The 11511-nt window shown below is 50.4% G+C and overlaps 1 long non-coding RNA gene across 1 annotated transcript; it reads left to right on the top strand.

Moving 5' to 3' along the window:
• Positions 1-1100: 1100 nt before the first annotated feature.
• LOC108581555 lies at positions 1101-9395 on the top strand. Its single transcript, XR_001893860.3, has 2 exons — positions 1101-6997; positions 8694-9395. It is a non-coding gene; the product is annotated as an uncharacterized LOC108581555 (long non-coding RNA).
• Positions 9396-11511: the final 2116 nt, after the last annotated feature.

Here is an 11511-nt window from a genome sequence, read left to right as displayed (position 1 = left end):
GGCTGACAGGGCTGAGTCAGGCGGGTGAGAGGGGACCTGGCTCTGAAACCCAAGCAGAGCTTCTCAGATCTCAGGGACCTTCCTGACTCAGCAGGTTTGGGGGCCTGAGCCTCTGCATTTCTAACAAGCTCTCGGGTGATGCTGATGCACTGGTCCAGGGACCACACTTTGAGCTGCAAGGGTGTGGGCTGAGATGTCAGACTGTCTGAGTTTGAACTTGGATCTGTCCCCTATTGTCTGTGCTAGTGGGCAAGTGATGAGCTCCTCCTCCTGCCTGAGTTCCCTCACTTATAATATGGGGATAATCGTCATAATAATGCCTCCTTCAAGGGGGTGATTGTGAGGATGAAGAGGCAAATACGGTTGACCTTTGAACAACAGGGGGGTTAGGGGACACTGCCCCCCCACCATGGAGTTGAATATCCATGTAAAGGCCGGTGCGGTGGCTCACACCTGTAATCCCAGCACTTTGGATGGCCAAGGTGAGAGGATCACTTGAGCCCAGGAGTTGAAGACCAGCCTGGGCAACATAGGAAGACCCTGTCTCTACAAACATTAGAATAAAACCACTCTGGTATGGTGGCCTGCGCCTGTAGTTCCAGCTTCTCAGGAGGTCGAGGTGAGAGAATTGCTTGAGCCTGGGAGGTCGAGGCTACAGGGGGCCATGATTATGCTACTGCACTACAGCCTAGGTGACAGAGGGAGACCCTGTCTCAAAAAGAAAAAAAAGAAAATACATATATAACCTTAGGCTCCCCCCAAAGTTAACTACTAATAGCCTACTGTTGACTATAAGCCTTACTGATAACATAAAGAGTTGATTAATACATATTTTATACAGTATATATATATTATGTACACCATATTCTAACAATACAGTAAGCTGGAGAGGAGAAAATGTTATTAAGAATATCAGGAAGAGAAAACATGTCACCCTTCATTAAGGGGAAGTACATTCATCTTTGTTGTCTTCATATTGAGTAGGCTGGGGAGGAAGAGGAGGGGTTGGTCTTGCTGTCTCAGGGGTGCAGAGGCAGAAGAGGTAGAGGAGGTGGGAGGGGAGGCAGGAAGGGCGGGCATATGGTGTAACTTTGATGGAGAAAAATCTGTGCATAAGTGGACCCGTATTGTTCAAGGGTCAACTGTGTATGTAAAAGCACTCAGATCAGGGCTTGAGAAGTGTGTTATTATTCTAAAATGCTAGGCAATGCTAGGCTGAAAAATGCCTGCTTTTTTGCTGAGGAATGGGTCACTGTTGAGTTTTAAGGAGGGGAGTGAGGCAAGCAAAGTCTCCTTTAAAAGAATGTCTGTGGACAGTGCTGGGAACCGAGTGGGAGATGGGGGACAGGCCTGAGAGGTATGAATGAGTCAGGGCCCTGCTGCAGGAGCAGGAGGAAACTGCAAGCCTGGGCCACTGGGGCAGGGCTGGTGGAGGACAGACGCTGCCGGCTCAGCTCTAACTGGAGTGGGCCTGAGGCTGGCTGGCCGCTCTGCACCCTATAGCAAACCTTCTGGGCTGGGGAGGGAGCCCCCGCCTGCTGGGCTGCTGCTTCATGGTCACTGTGCTGACATGCTCAGCCTGGGGTCAGATTTCTGCAGCTATGCTGGGCCCTGCACCATTTCCCAGTCCTCAGCCTCCTTGGCCTGCAGGCCTCAGGTCGGTCCAGCTCAACTCTCCTGCCAGGAGCTTCCTCAGGAGAGAAGAAAGCTTCCCCTGATGTGCACTGGTGTGTGAGCGTGTGCACATGTGGGTGTGTAGAGGCAGGTGTGTGTGTGCAGATGTACATGTGTGAGGGTGTGTATGTGTGTGAGGATGTGCACACACATAACAGTACACACCCTTACACATGCACACACAAGGCCCCCGTGCGCCCCAGCTGCCAGCCCATATTCACTCTTTGAGGAGAGGCTGTGGAGTGTTCAGACTTAATTTCTAGGAAATTACTTCCCCGTCTGCCTGTGGACTTCGAATTGAGAGATTCCAGTTCACCAGACAAGCCCAGCATGCGACCCTCTGCAAGGCAACAGCCCCCGTGTCCTTCTTTAGGGGATGCACTTACTCATATGTCCTCCTGCCCCCTCTAGGTTCCCAACAGAGGTAGGGACAATCAGGGAGGGCCACATACTCTTGGCGGGCCACTGTGGGCACTGTCTTTCACTCAGAGAATGCTTCTTTTGCTGCTTCCATTGGGGTGAGGTCCTTCACTGCCCAGGACCTCCCCAGTCCCTCGAATGATTTCCTAAATGAGGGACTGCTTGGGAGGAGGAGTTCAAGCCAAACGTTCTACTCCTGGGATTTCTGAAGCATCTGTTAGAGGGTCACTCCTCAGTCTACAGAGGATAGGGAAAATGCCCACTTCACGCCAACCCCAGAACCATGGGCTGGAAGGATGCGTCCAACCACCTCTGTTCAGGAAGTTCACCTACCCACCGTGCGGTCGCCCAGCCTCTGCTAAAACTCGTGCCTATTGGCTGCCTCTTCCCAGGAAACCCCGCCCACTAGCAGATACCTGCTAGAAAAAACTTGCCAAAATTTGCATTCAGGCATCTTTCATTTGTTTGTCCTAGTTCGGACCTTGGTTCTCCACACCCTATATGACAAATATGTTTTTCTGCCAAATCTTCTTCCCTTCCTCTGCCAAAATGTTTCTGATTCTTTCAGCCATTGAGTGTAGAGCCTGATTTCACTGTCCAGGGGACTTCCTTAGGCATCCTACTGTTTGCCAAGGTCACACCAAAACTGTCACCCTCCAAATGTAGTCTTCCCCCCAATTTGGGGCTTGATTCTTCTGCAGCCTATTGACTCTGTTGAACTTTGTCAACTGGAGACCAAGACTGCAGATCTGCCGGCTGGCTTCACTGGGACCTTCTCAGCTGCAATGAACATAGATGCCAACCCAGGCCGAGGGGATTGTATTCTCATGATATGGACTCTCTGAATAAGGGGGCAGAAATGTGACTGGGCTTCAGGAACGAATGAAGCAGGGTTCTAGTTGCCTCTCTTTTCTCTTGCTTCTCTCTGCACCTTCTCACTGAGTCTCTCTCCCAACCAGCCTCCTCCGCTTCGGGGTCACAAGACAAAACACAGCCACAGTGTCTCCCTAGCTGATGTGCTATGCTCAAGCCACCTGGAGATGCCTGGAATCTGTAAGCCCCAATTCCCAAATCATCAGGAAGTTTCTCTGGCCCAGTTCGGGTCTCTCGCCCACCTTGCGCCGATGAGCCACCTGCTGTGGTTGCGGCTGCTGAGCAAAACTGTGAGAAACACGCTCACCTGTCCAGACCCAAAGAATGGACTCAGGCACAAAGAATAGCGAAAGTGAGACTTTTAATAGAGGTCTTGCCAGGTTGGGTGGCTGGTAGGCACACCTGGGGCAGCTACAGCAGGTAATTTATCTCCCAGCATGCAAGTCCCTCCCCCAGTTCCTCATGGCTGAGTACTGTGGGGTGACAGTCTTCCCGGACATTGCCTAAGTGTCATTATCCCCCTTATAAGGTTATACCCTCTCCTCTTCGCCTCTTAAGTTTCAATTTCCCAATAATGGAACTTTCTTCCCTTTTATGGGCTGACCCCTCTTCTACATTCTGTTCGTGTATCGTGACCTTCTAGGAGCGTGAGCCGTGCTGTTACATTCACAGGCTGGCTGCCAGTGCTTAGATTTATCATGCCTTGAAAATGGACCATTTAAAATGTTTTCTGACAAAACCCTATGCAGACAGGGGTAGGTAAGAAAAAGTTTCCAGGGAAGCATTGCTGGGCAATCTTGAATCTTGACTACCTTGTCCAAACAATGTATTACCCTTTCCAGTTCTGTGTCTTTTGCCAATTTGTTGAGTGGTCTGCATGCTACACCTTCATCCTGGCTATCAGCAAAAATGTTGAACAGAACAGAGTTGAGGAGAGATCTTCTACCCACCACTCAATGTTTCCTGCCAGGGGCACATGTGTCTGCTAAGTAAACCATTTGATAATGATTAGTCAGACTACAGAGCCCTGCTTAACTGGCGATAATATGGCCATACTGACACATGGCAGTGTGGAAATGACGTGGCACTATGGAAAATGCTTAGCGTGTAGCAACTGACAAAAGTGGTATACAAAATTAAATCATGAATATACAGGGGGAAAAAGGCTAGAAATATTTTAAAAAGACAGGTAACATGAACTACATTTGGTTAGCACAGCAGGCAGAATTCCGAAAGAGGACTGCTTACGGGTTTCAGCCAGCCTGGATGAGATAACCTTGACTCCAGCTGGCAGGATGAGCTGCCCATGCAGAGATCTGTCTCGTGCAGCACCTGCAGGGATTCGTTGGGAATAACTGCTCGCAAGTCCAGGAGGAGGCGTAGGTAGAGTTAACATGGCCATGGATGTGTCCAAGGTGCTAGGAATGGAATAGAGTGAGTTTGGTTGTTAATTCCTCAATTCCCTTCCAAAGCGCCAAAGGCAAGGCAGCCAGTGTGGTAAAGGGAGTATTTTCCGTCCTGTCTGCAGCCCTGTGCTGCTCGGCCACATTTCACTGACCCCTTCCCGAAGCTGTTTCATTCTCTTCATGTCCAGGGCCCTAGTGAGCCCACAGGGTCTGTCTGTGTGACTTAGAGAAGGATGCCCCTTCTGGACAGATGCAACACCATGGGCACACACTGTGGTGTGTGGCAGGCATGCTGGAATCTAGCCCTTGCTCACCTTTCAGCTGGATGTCCTTGCACAGTGGACAACACGCACAACCGTATGCCTGATCCTGGCACAAAGCACAGCCCTTTAGTCCCAGTTCTTCCCCAGGTGATTTCCTCCAGGCCTTAGTCTTCCCTGGACAAGGCCTTAGGCTTTAACAGTGGGGAAGGCTTTCTGTTGCTGCAGCCCCTGGGTGGCTGCTCTCTGGGGTGAGGGCCCAGCTAGCAAGTCTGTGACCACAGGACTGAGGGTATCCCTTCCCCTATGCCCACCTTAGTCACCTCCCACCTGGCACTAGTGGGTCCTCACCAATTTTGTTTGAATTGAGCCTAGTTCATTCTGGAGGTTGAGACTAAACTTCCTTACTGAGCAGGTGTCTTGGAGACCCCTGAAGGCCACAGGCTTATTTTTGCCCCAAGAGCGCAGTAAGAGCCTAAAATTGAAGTGATTTTTCTGCCCTCCTAGATTGACTAAAAGGCCTGGTGGAGACAGGCTGGGGAGTCCTGCACTGACCTCCGAATGTTCTATTAGTTGGGTTTTCACATTCAGAGTATACTGTGGAGATCATCACGTTCTAGTTTTCTGGAAACTTCCTAGGTTTACTCCCTGGTGCATTGCTCCTCCAAGTGATAATTCTAGAAACTCATTCCTTTGCCTTTGGCAATAATAACCCAGATCCCAGGACTCCAAATGGAAAAGAACAGCCTGCATTTCCAGACTTCTGGTGTGGAGCGGGAAGCCAGACAGAATCATTCTGGCTGTGAGCTGCAGCGGTGCTGTCCGTGCCAGAACAAATGCATCAAGTCCTAATGATGACTCGAAGCGTGATTAGGATTCAGGTGACCTCGTCATCGCAATCCTCTCTGAGCTATAAAACTGGAAAAAAAATAAGGCAGATTGTGCTTGGGACTAGGGAGCCCCTGAGATGAGTTACAGCCGGCATTTCCAATGCCTGGGAGCCCCCAGGAAGCACCCTTTGGAGAACGCGTAAGTCAGGTTCCCTAAAAGGAACTAAAGATGTGTTCCATTCCACTGTGCAAACCAAATTAATGCTGCATACTGAAGGCCTTCCTTGCCAAGATACAGTTGGATTTCTACTAGTCATTGAGGGCCATTTGCCTGGATGCAAATGGCCTTGCTGAGCTGGTGCAATGTCTGACTGGAGGTTTTGGGGAGCAGTCAGCCCCGTGCATGTGTATTTAACAATCATCAGAGCTTTCTCTTTTTGGCTTCGAGGCTAAGCTTATTATCCAAGGAACAAATGGAATATGAAGGCTGCCTCAGTGCCGCCAGAGCCTATTAGGAAATGTGCTATGAAGCAAAGGCGGCGCGTTGACAGGGCTGCAGAGAAAGAACTTGGAAGCAGAGGCAGGAAAGGGAGGGCGGCTTCCGTCCCAGCATCCCTGAAATGGCTCGCTGTGAGTTCAGCAAGCCACACTCACACCATGCACCTTCCCCGCGCCTGAGCTCATCTGCAAACAGATTACCTTGCAGACAGAACCTCCAAAGGGCCCTATCATCCCATGGCGCATCGTCATTCTCACTCAGAAGCAGAGGACTCGGGGCCTTTCATCTAACACCCAACCAACGTAAACGTCTGTTTTCTGTTCTTCTCCCCTCTACTCTTTAGACAATAAACAAGAACCATCTGACATTTTCCTTAGTTTGTATATTTCAAACTCAATCCAACTTAAGTATCCTACCTGACCCTCTCCAACCCGCCTTCCCTCCCGTGTTCTCTTTCCCTTTGGAGTCCTTACAAACTCTCCCTCTACTTCGATGGTTCAGAGAAGACTGAGAGCTGGGCCTGGGTCTCGAAACCTTCCTGGTGGTTTTCTATTGCACTCACGTCCTCAGGCACCTGATGGGGTAGAGCCCACCTTTTCAATGTCCCCTCCTCTCCACCACGGCTACCTACTCAGACCACTTGCCCTTTGCACCTGGAACATGACAGTAGCCTCCTAACTGTCCCTGACCACAAGCCACACCCTCTGCCGTCTTTCCTCTATTTGCTGCCAGAATGATGTTTCGGAAATACACAACAGACCTTGTTGCTATCTTCCTCCCTCCCTCCCTTTCCTCCCTCCCTCCCTCTACCCCTGCTTTCCTCCCGCCTCTACCCTCCTCTACTTTCTAAGCATCTGCTAGACCAGGCATTGTTCTAGGTTTACAGATCTACAGCGTGGGACAAGAAGACATCGTAGCCTCTGGCTTTTGGGGATCATAGAAACATTTGCTCCGGGGAAATGCTAAGTAACAACCTACACCATTAATTCTTTAAAAAGACTGTGACTCAGTGCCAGGAAGAAGACTTTGTAAAAGGTAATGTGAAAATGTTTTCCCCCGCTCAGAATCTTCCAGTGGGATGATAATGATGTGTTGATGCAGGCTCGTTATTGTAACAAACGTACAACTCTGCTGGGGGCAGGGGCTCTGTGGGAACTCTCTGTACCTTCTGCTCAGTTTTGCTGTGAACCTAAAACTGCTCTTTAAGAAAGGTCTTCTTTGTTTTAAGTCTCCCAGTGACTCAGCATACAGAGGGCTGGGCTGAGCTTTTCCCACTCCCACTGTGTTCCCTAAGGTCCATCTCCCCAGACCACTCCTTGTTTGAGTACCCAATGCTCCCGTGCCCCAGTTCCTTCAACAGCCCCTCTCTTCTTCCTGCAACTTCTTTTCCTTCCCTTGGCTACCCTCTCCTTTGGGAAACTCAGATGTCACCTCCTCCAAGAAGCCCTCCCTGATATTACTAGTCTGGATTAGGTGCCTCCCCTCTGTGCTCCCAGACCTCCCTCTGCCTGCCACTGTCATTGCATCACCTTGTAACTGTACATACCTGCCACTGCCACCAACTCCCACTGAACTGAGAATGCCCTCAAATAGGGACAAACAGAATCTTTTAGCACAGTTACTGAAACACATGTAGGCTTCAGTAAATGAATGGATGCAAAATAAAGCTAACATTATCTGATTAGTGAGAACGCTGAGAAAATTCTAGGGAAAGGAAAAAATAGATATCCTTGAGTTTTTACTAAAGTTCCAGAGATTGCAAGAATGAGCTTCCTGACTACCTTTGCCTCTAACAGCAATGCTGCAGTTGAACCTGACAACCCGTTACCATGATGTAGAGAAGCCAGTGCAACAGAAGAGAGGACATGTTTAATCTCATCTTTGCGACTTGGCTCTCGTATCACTAAAAATCGTATTTGTGGGAGGTGAGGCGGGTGGATCACGAGGTCAGGAGATCGAGACCATCCTGGCTAACATGGTGAAACCCCGTCTCTATTAAAAAATACAAAGAGAAAAAATTAGCTGGGCGTGGTGGTGGGCACCTGTAGTCCCAGCTACTCGGGAGGCTGAGGCAGGAGAATGGCATGAACCTGGGAGGCGGAGCTTGCAGTGAGCCGAGATCACGGCACTGCACTCCAGCCTGGGCGAAAAGAGCAAGACTGTCTCAAAAAAAAAAAAAAAAAAAAAATCGTATTTGTGATAAGTAAATAAGAGTCATTAAACAACAAATGCAATTTAAATGCTCCATAAGGCACGCTCCTTGGTTTCGAAACCTCTGTGGATGTAAAGAACCCCCTAGAATAGGAGTTGGACAGTCCTGGGCTCCTGGCTGAGTCCCATCCTCAGTCCTTAAGGTGGAGGTCACGTTGTGCTCCCTCACAGGTGGTCCAGTGAGACCATGTGGGTGGAAGCACTTTGTAAACAAAGGGGCTCAACAAATGCTAAATGTCACTCATGAAATTGCATTCTAAAGCAAATAAACAAGCACACTTCTTTTGTCTAAATAGCTGTGTGTAGCCTTGGAGTTCTGGCTAGGGAGTCACCCAACCCCTGGTGTTGCCCCTTGTGGCAACATCTGAGATGCTGGATACCAAGTTGGCCTTTTGTAAGGACAGCAGGGTGGGGTCTGTTCTGTAGAGAGCTACAGGCAGCTGAGGACTCAGAACGGCAGACACTGTTTCAGAGACCAGAGAGATAAAGTAAGGAGACTCCCTTCCTTCTTTCTTTCCAGAACCTACATTGACCAGAGACTTTGCAGCCAGCTCACCCCTCCAACTCCCTGCCCTGGAGTCCCTGACCTGGGAACTTCTGCATCAGGCTGCTCAGACCTGAACTTGACAAAATTTCAAAGCACGAATTCTCTATGTTGATAAGAAAATGGACAAAGTGCTGAACCTGGAACCTAGATCACTCGATGTTGCGTGTAGCTGAGTCCACTTCTGTCACTCACCCTGCATTTCCCTGCTAGGAGCAAGAGAGAGAAAGCCGGCCAGAAGGCATGGGTGTGGGCTCAGATCTGGTTCCTCCTGTTGCCACTGTGAAAGTTGATCATACAAAGGTCACTGTTGTCATAGGCCAGCAGAGTTAGGAGACCAGGGGAAAAAGCATGTAACATTGCTCCAAGAATATAACTGTCTCCAACCCTGGCTGCTGGAACAAGTGTTGCAACCTGAAACCAGTTTGATCTAATAGCTACTGAAACGACCTGCGGAAATCTAAGACCAGTTTCACCCACCCACCAATCAGAGCTTGCTGGATCCCCAAAACGTTTCCAGTGCTAACGAACTTGCTTTCCTAACAATCCGTTAACATTTCTCATTTTTATGAAACCTCCAACCTTCTCTTTGTTCTTTGGACATACTGAACACCGCCCAGTCTGTGTGTATGTCCCAAACTGAAATTCTTGCTTCCCAAATAAAACATTTTAAACTTAGAGATTTGTCTGTATATTTTATTTGACTTTGAAAGCACCAGGGGCTCTGGCACAAATCTCCTCCTTCCTTCAAGCCCTTTTCTCCACAGTCCCGTGGGTCTGCCCTGAGAAGTCTGATGATGACCCAGAGACACATTGTCACTGGGAGGTAAATTCAGGATTACTTGACAGAATGGCTCGCCCGAGGTCACAGAGGCTGCTGGAGGAACACGAAATGGTCTTCACCAAGTGAAGCGTTGTTGGTCTTGGCCTGTGTCTAGCTGGAGAATGTTAAAATTCTGGGGACACAACAGAAAAGGCACAGTTGTGGGGACCAGGCCAATGTCAGCATGAGCAGTGGCTCCAGCCTCCTCCCATGAACTAGCTCTGTGGCCACAGGCAGGTCTGTGTGTCCTGGTCTGTGACCTGGAGTCAGTAACACTGCCTACTTCCCAGGGCTATTTTCAGAGAAGTGAGGGAATAGGTGTGGAACGCCTGCCGCCTGCGGAGCCCTGCATGAAACGTCGCTGTCTTTCTGGCCAGCCCTGAGCCAGGGAAGGGACTAGACGCGCAGGGGGTGGCTGAGGGAGGCTTTCGGCAGCTTCACCCCAGCCCTGCCCCTCCTCGCCTGCTGAAACACAATCTATGGTTATCGCCTTCCTGGAGATGTTAGCCGCCCCCTCCAGAGGTGGTTCCAAATCCATTTCTCATTTGGCTGATTTAGGAGAGGCTGCAAATCGGTCGCTATGGTTTCTTTATTTTCTCCTGACAACTTAGGAATCATTTTTCCAATTATTCCCAGGAGAGGAAAAAGAAGTGGAGGAAGCCAGTGTTTGGAATGAGGAGAAGCTCACGGATCTGAAATTGCAACCTCTTCTGCAGGAGACCCGGAGCAGCTACTAGGACCCATTGCCTCCCTGTGGGACCCCCGCCTAGCCCCCTCCAGCCAGCCCTGCGTGGCTGTGGACCCACTGCAGAAATGCCTCCCACTTAGCGCTCCAGCCTCTCTTCTATTCGGGCAGGCCACAGCTGCAGACTTTGTGCCTGCCATAGCAACCCCAAGCCCTCAAATAAACCCTCCCTCCCAGGCGGCCTCTCTGCGGAAGGAGACAGACGGTGACCAAAAGCAATCAGTTAAATACACAAACAGGACTTAGAGGGTGGAAAGTGACAAGAAGAGAAACATGGCAGGAAAAATGAGTGGGGGTGAAATTTTACATGGAGCCATGGGGAAGGCTGCTGAGGAAGACCTGTAGGAGTGGGGGGCTCCCAGACAGGAACTGTGGCCCACTGCACGGATATGAGCAAGTTTGGAAGGGAATGAGTCGCCCCAAGCCTCAGCCTCGGCCAGCCATTCTCAGGTCTAGGCAGGAAAGATGCCAGCTGTCCCACATCAGCTGAGGTGTTCAAACAGCGGTGTCCCCTCAGCAGGGAGACTGCAGAGGGGATTGAAGCCTTGGGCAGGGGGCTAAAGTAGGCCAATCCTCGTTCTGCAAGTGTCCCTGGCCCCGCAGTTTGTTGGCTGTGCAGCGTCTCAGGCACTCCCTGAAGGTCGAGTCTTGGCCGAGATTTCGGCTCACCCCAGTCCAGCTTCTGCTCCTGGCCAGGAATGGCGTTTCCTAACCACACGTCCACGGAGCAGGGAGGTACATCTCCACCCACTCCCATTCCTTCTCCACAGCTTGCCATGGGGCAGTGCTGGGTTTAGTTCCTCTCCTTATTTGGAGCTGGGGTGTGGACAGGTGTGCAGGTGGACAGGCAGCAGCCAAGGTAGAACGCAAGTCAGCCACGGGTGGCATGTCGGGAAGCACCAGAAGGTGCAAAAGTTTGGCATCCAGGGCTTCCCTGGACCGACTGAAATTTGGTCTAAATGTGCTCTTGTACCCACGTGGGAGGGCTCAGTGCCGCCTGGGTCTGGATTTCCTGGAGATGGGATTTCAGGGAACAGAGGACGACTCTGGATGGGTGACCTAGCCGTAAGTGAGAGTATTTACTGAGCCCAGCAATGGGCAGAGCATGGTTCTGGGGGTGGCTGGCTTGGGGGCAACACAGACATGTAAACAGTTGTCTGTGTGAGTGGAGGGGGCAGAAGTTGATAAGATCGGGGAGTGACGGGCAGGAGGGTCTGGGAGCTCAT

Source organism: Papio anubis, chromosome 14, assembly GCF_008728515.1.
Source record: "Papio anubis isolate 15944 chromosome 14, Panubis1.0, whole genome shotgun sequence".
Lineage (NCBI taxonomy): Eukaryota > Metazoa > Chordata > Mammalia > Primates > Cercopithecidae > Papio > Papio anubis.
Note: the sequence above shows the minus strand (reverse complement) of the source record. Positions and strands in the feature narration are given on the sequence as shown.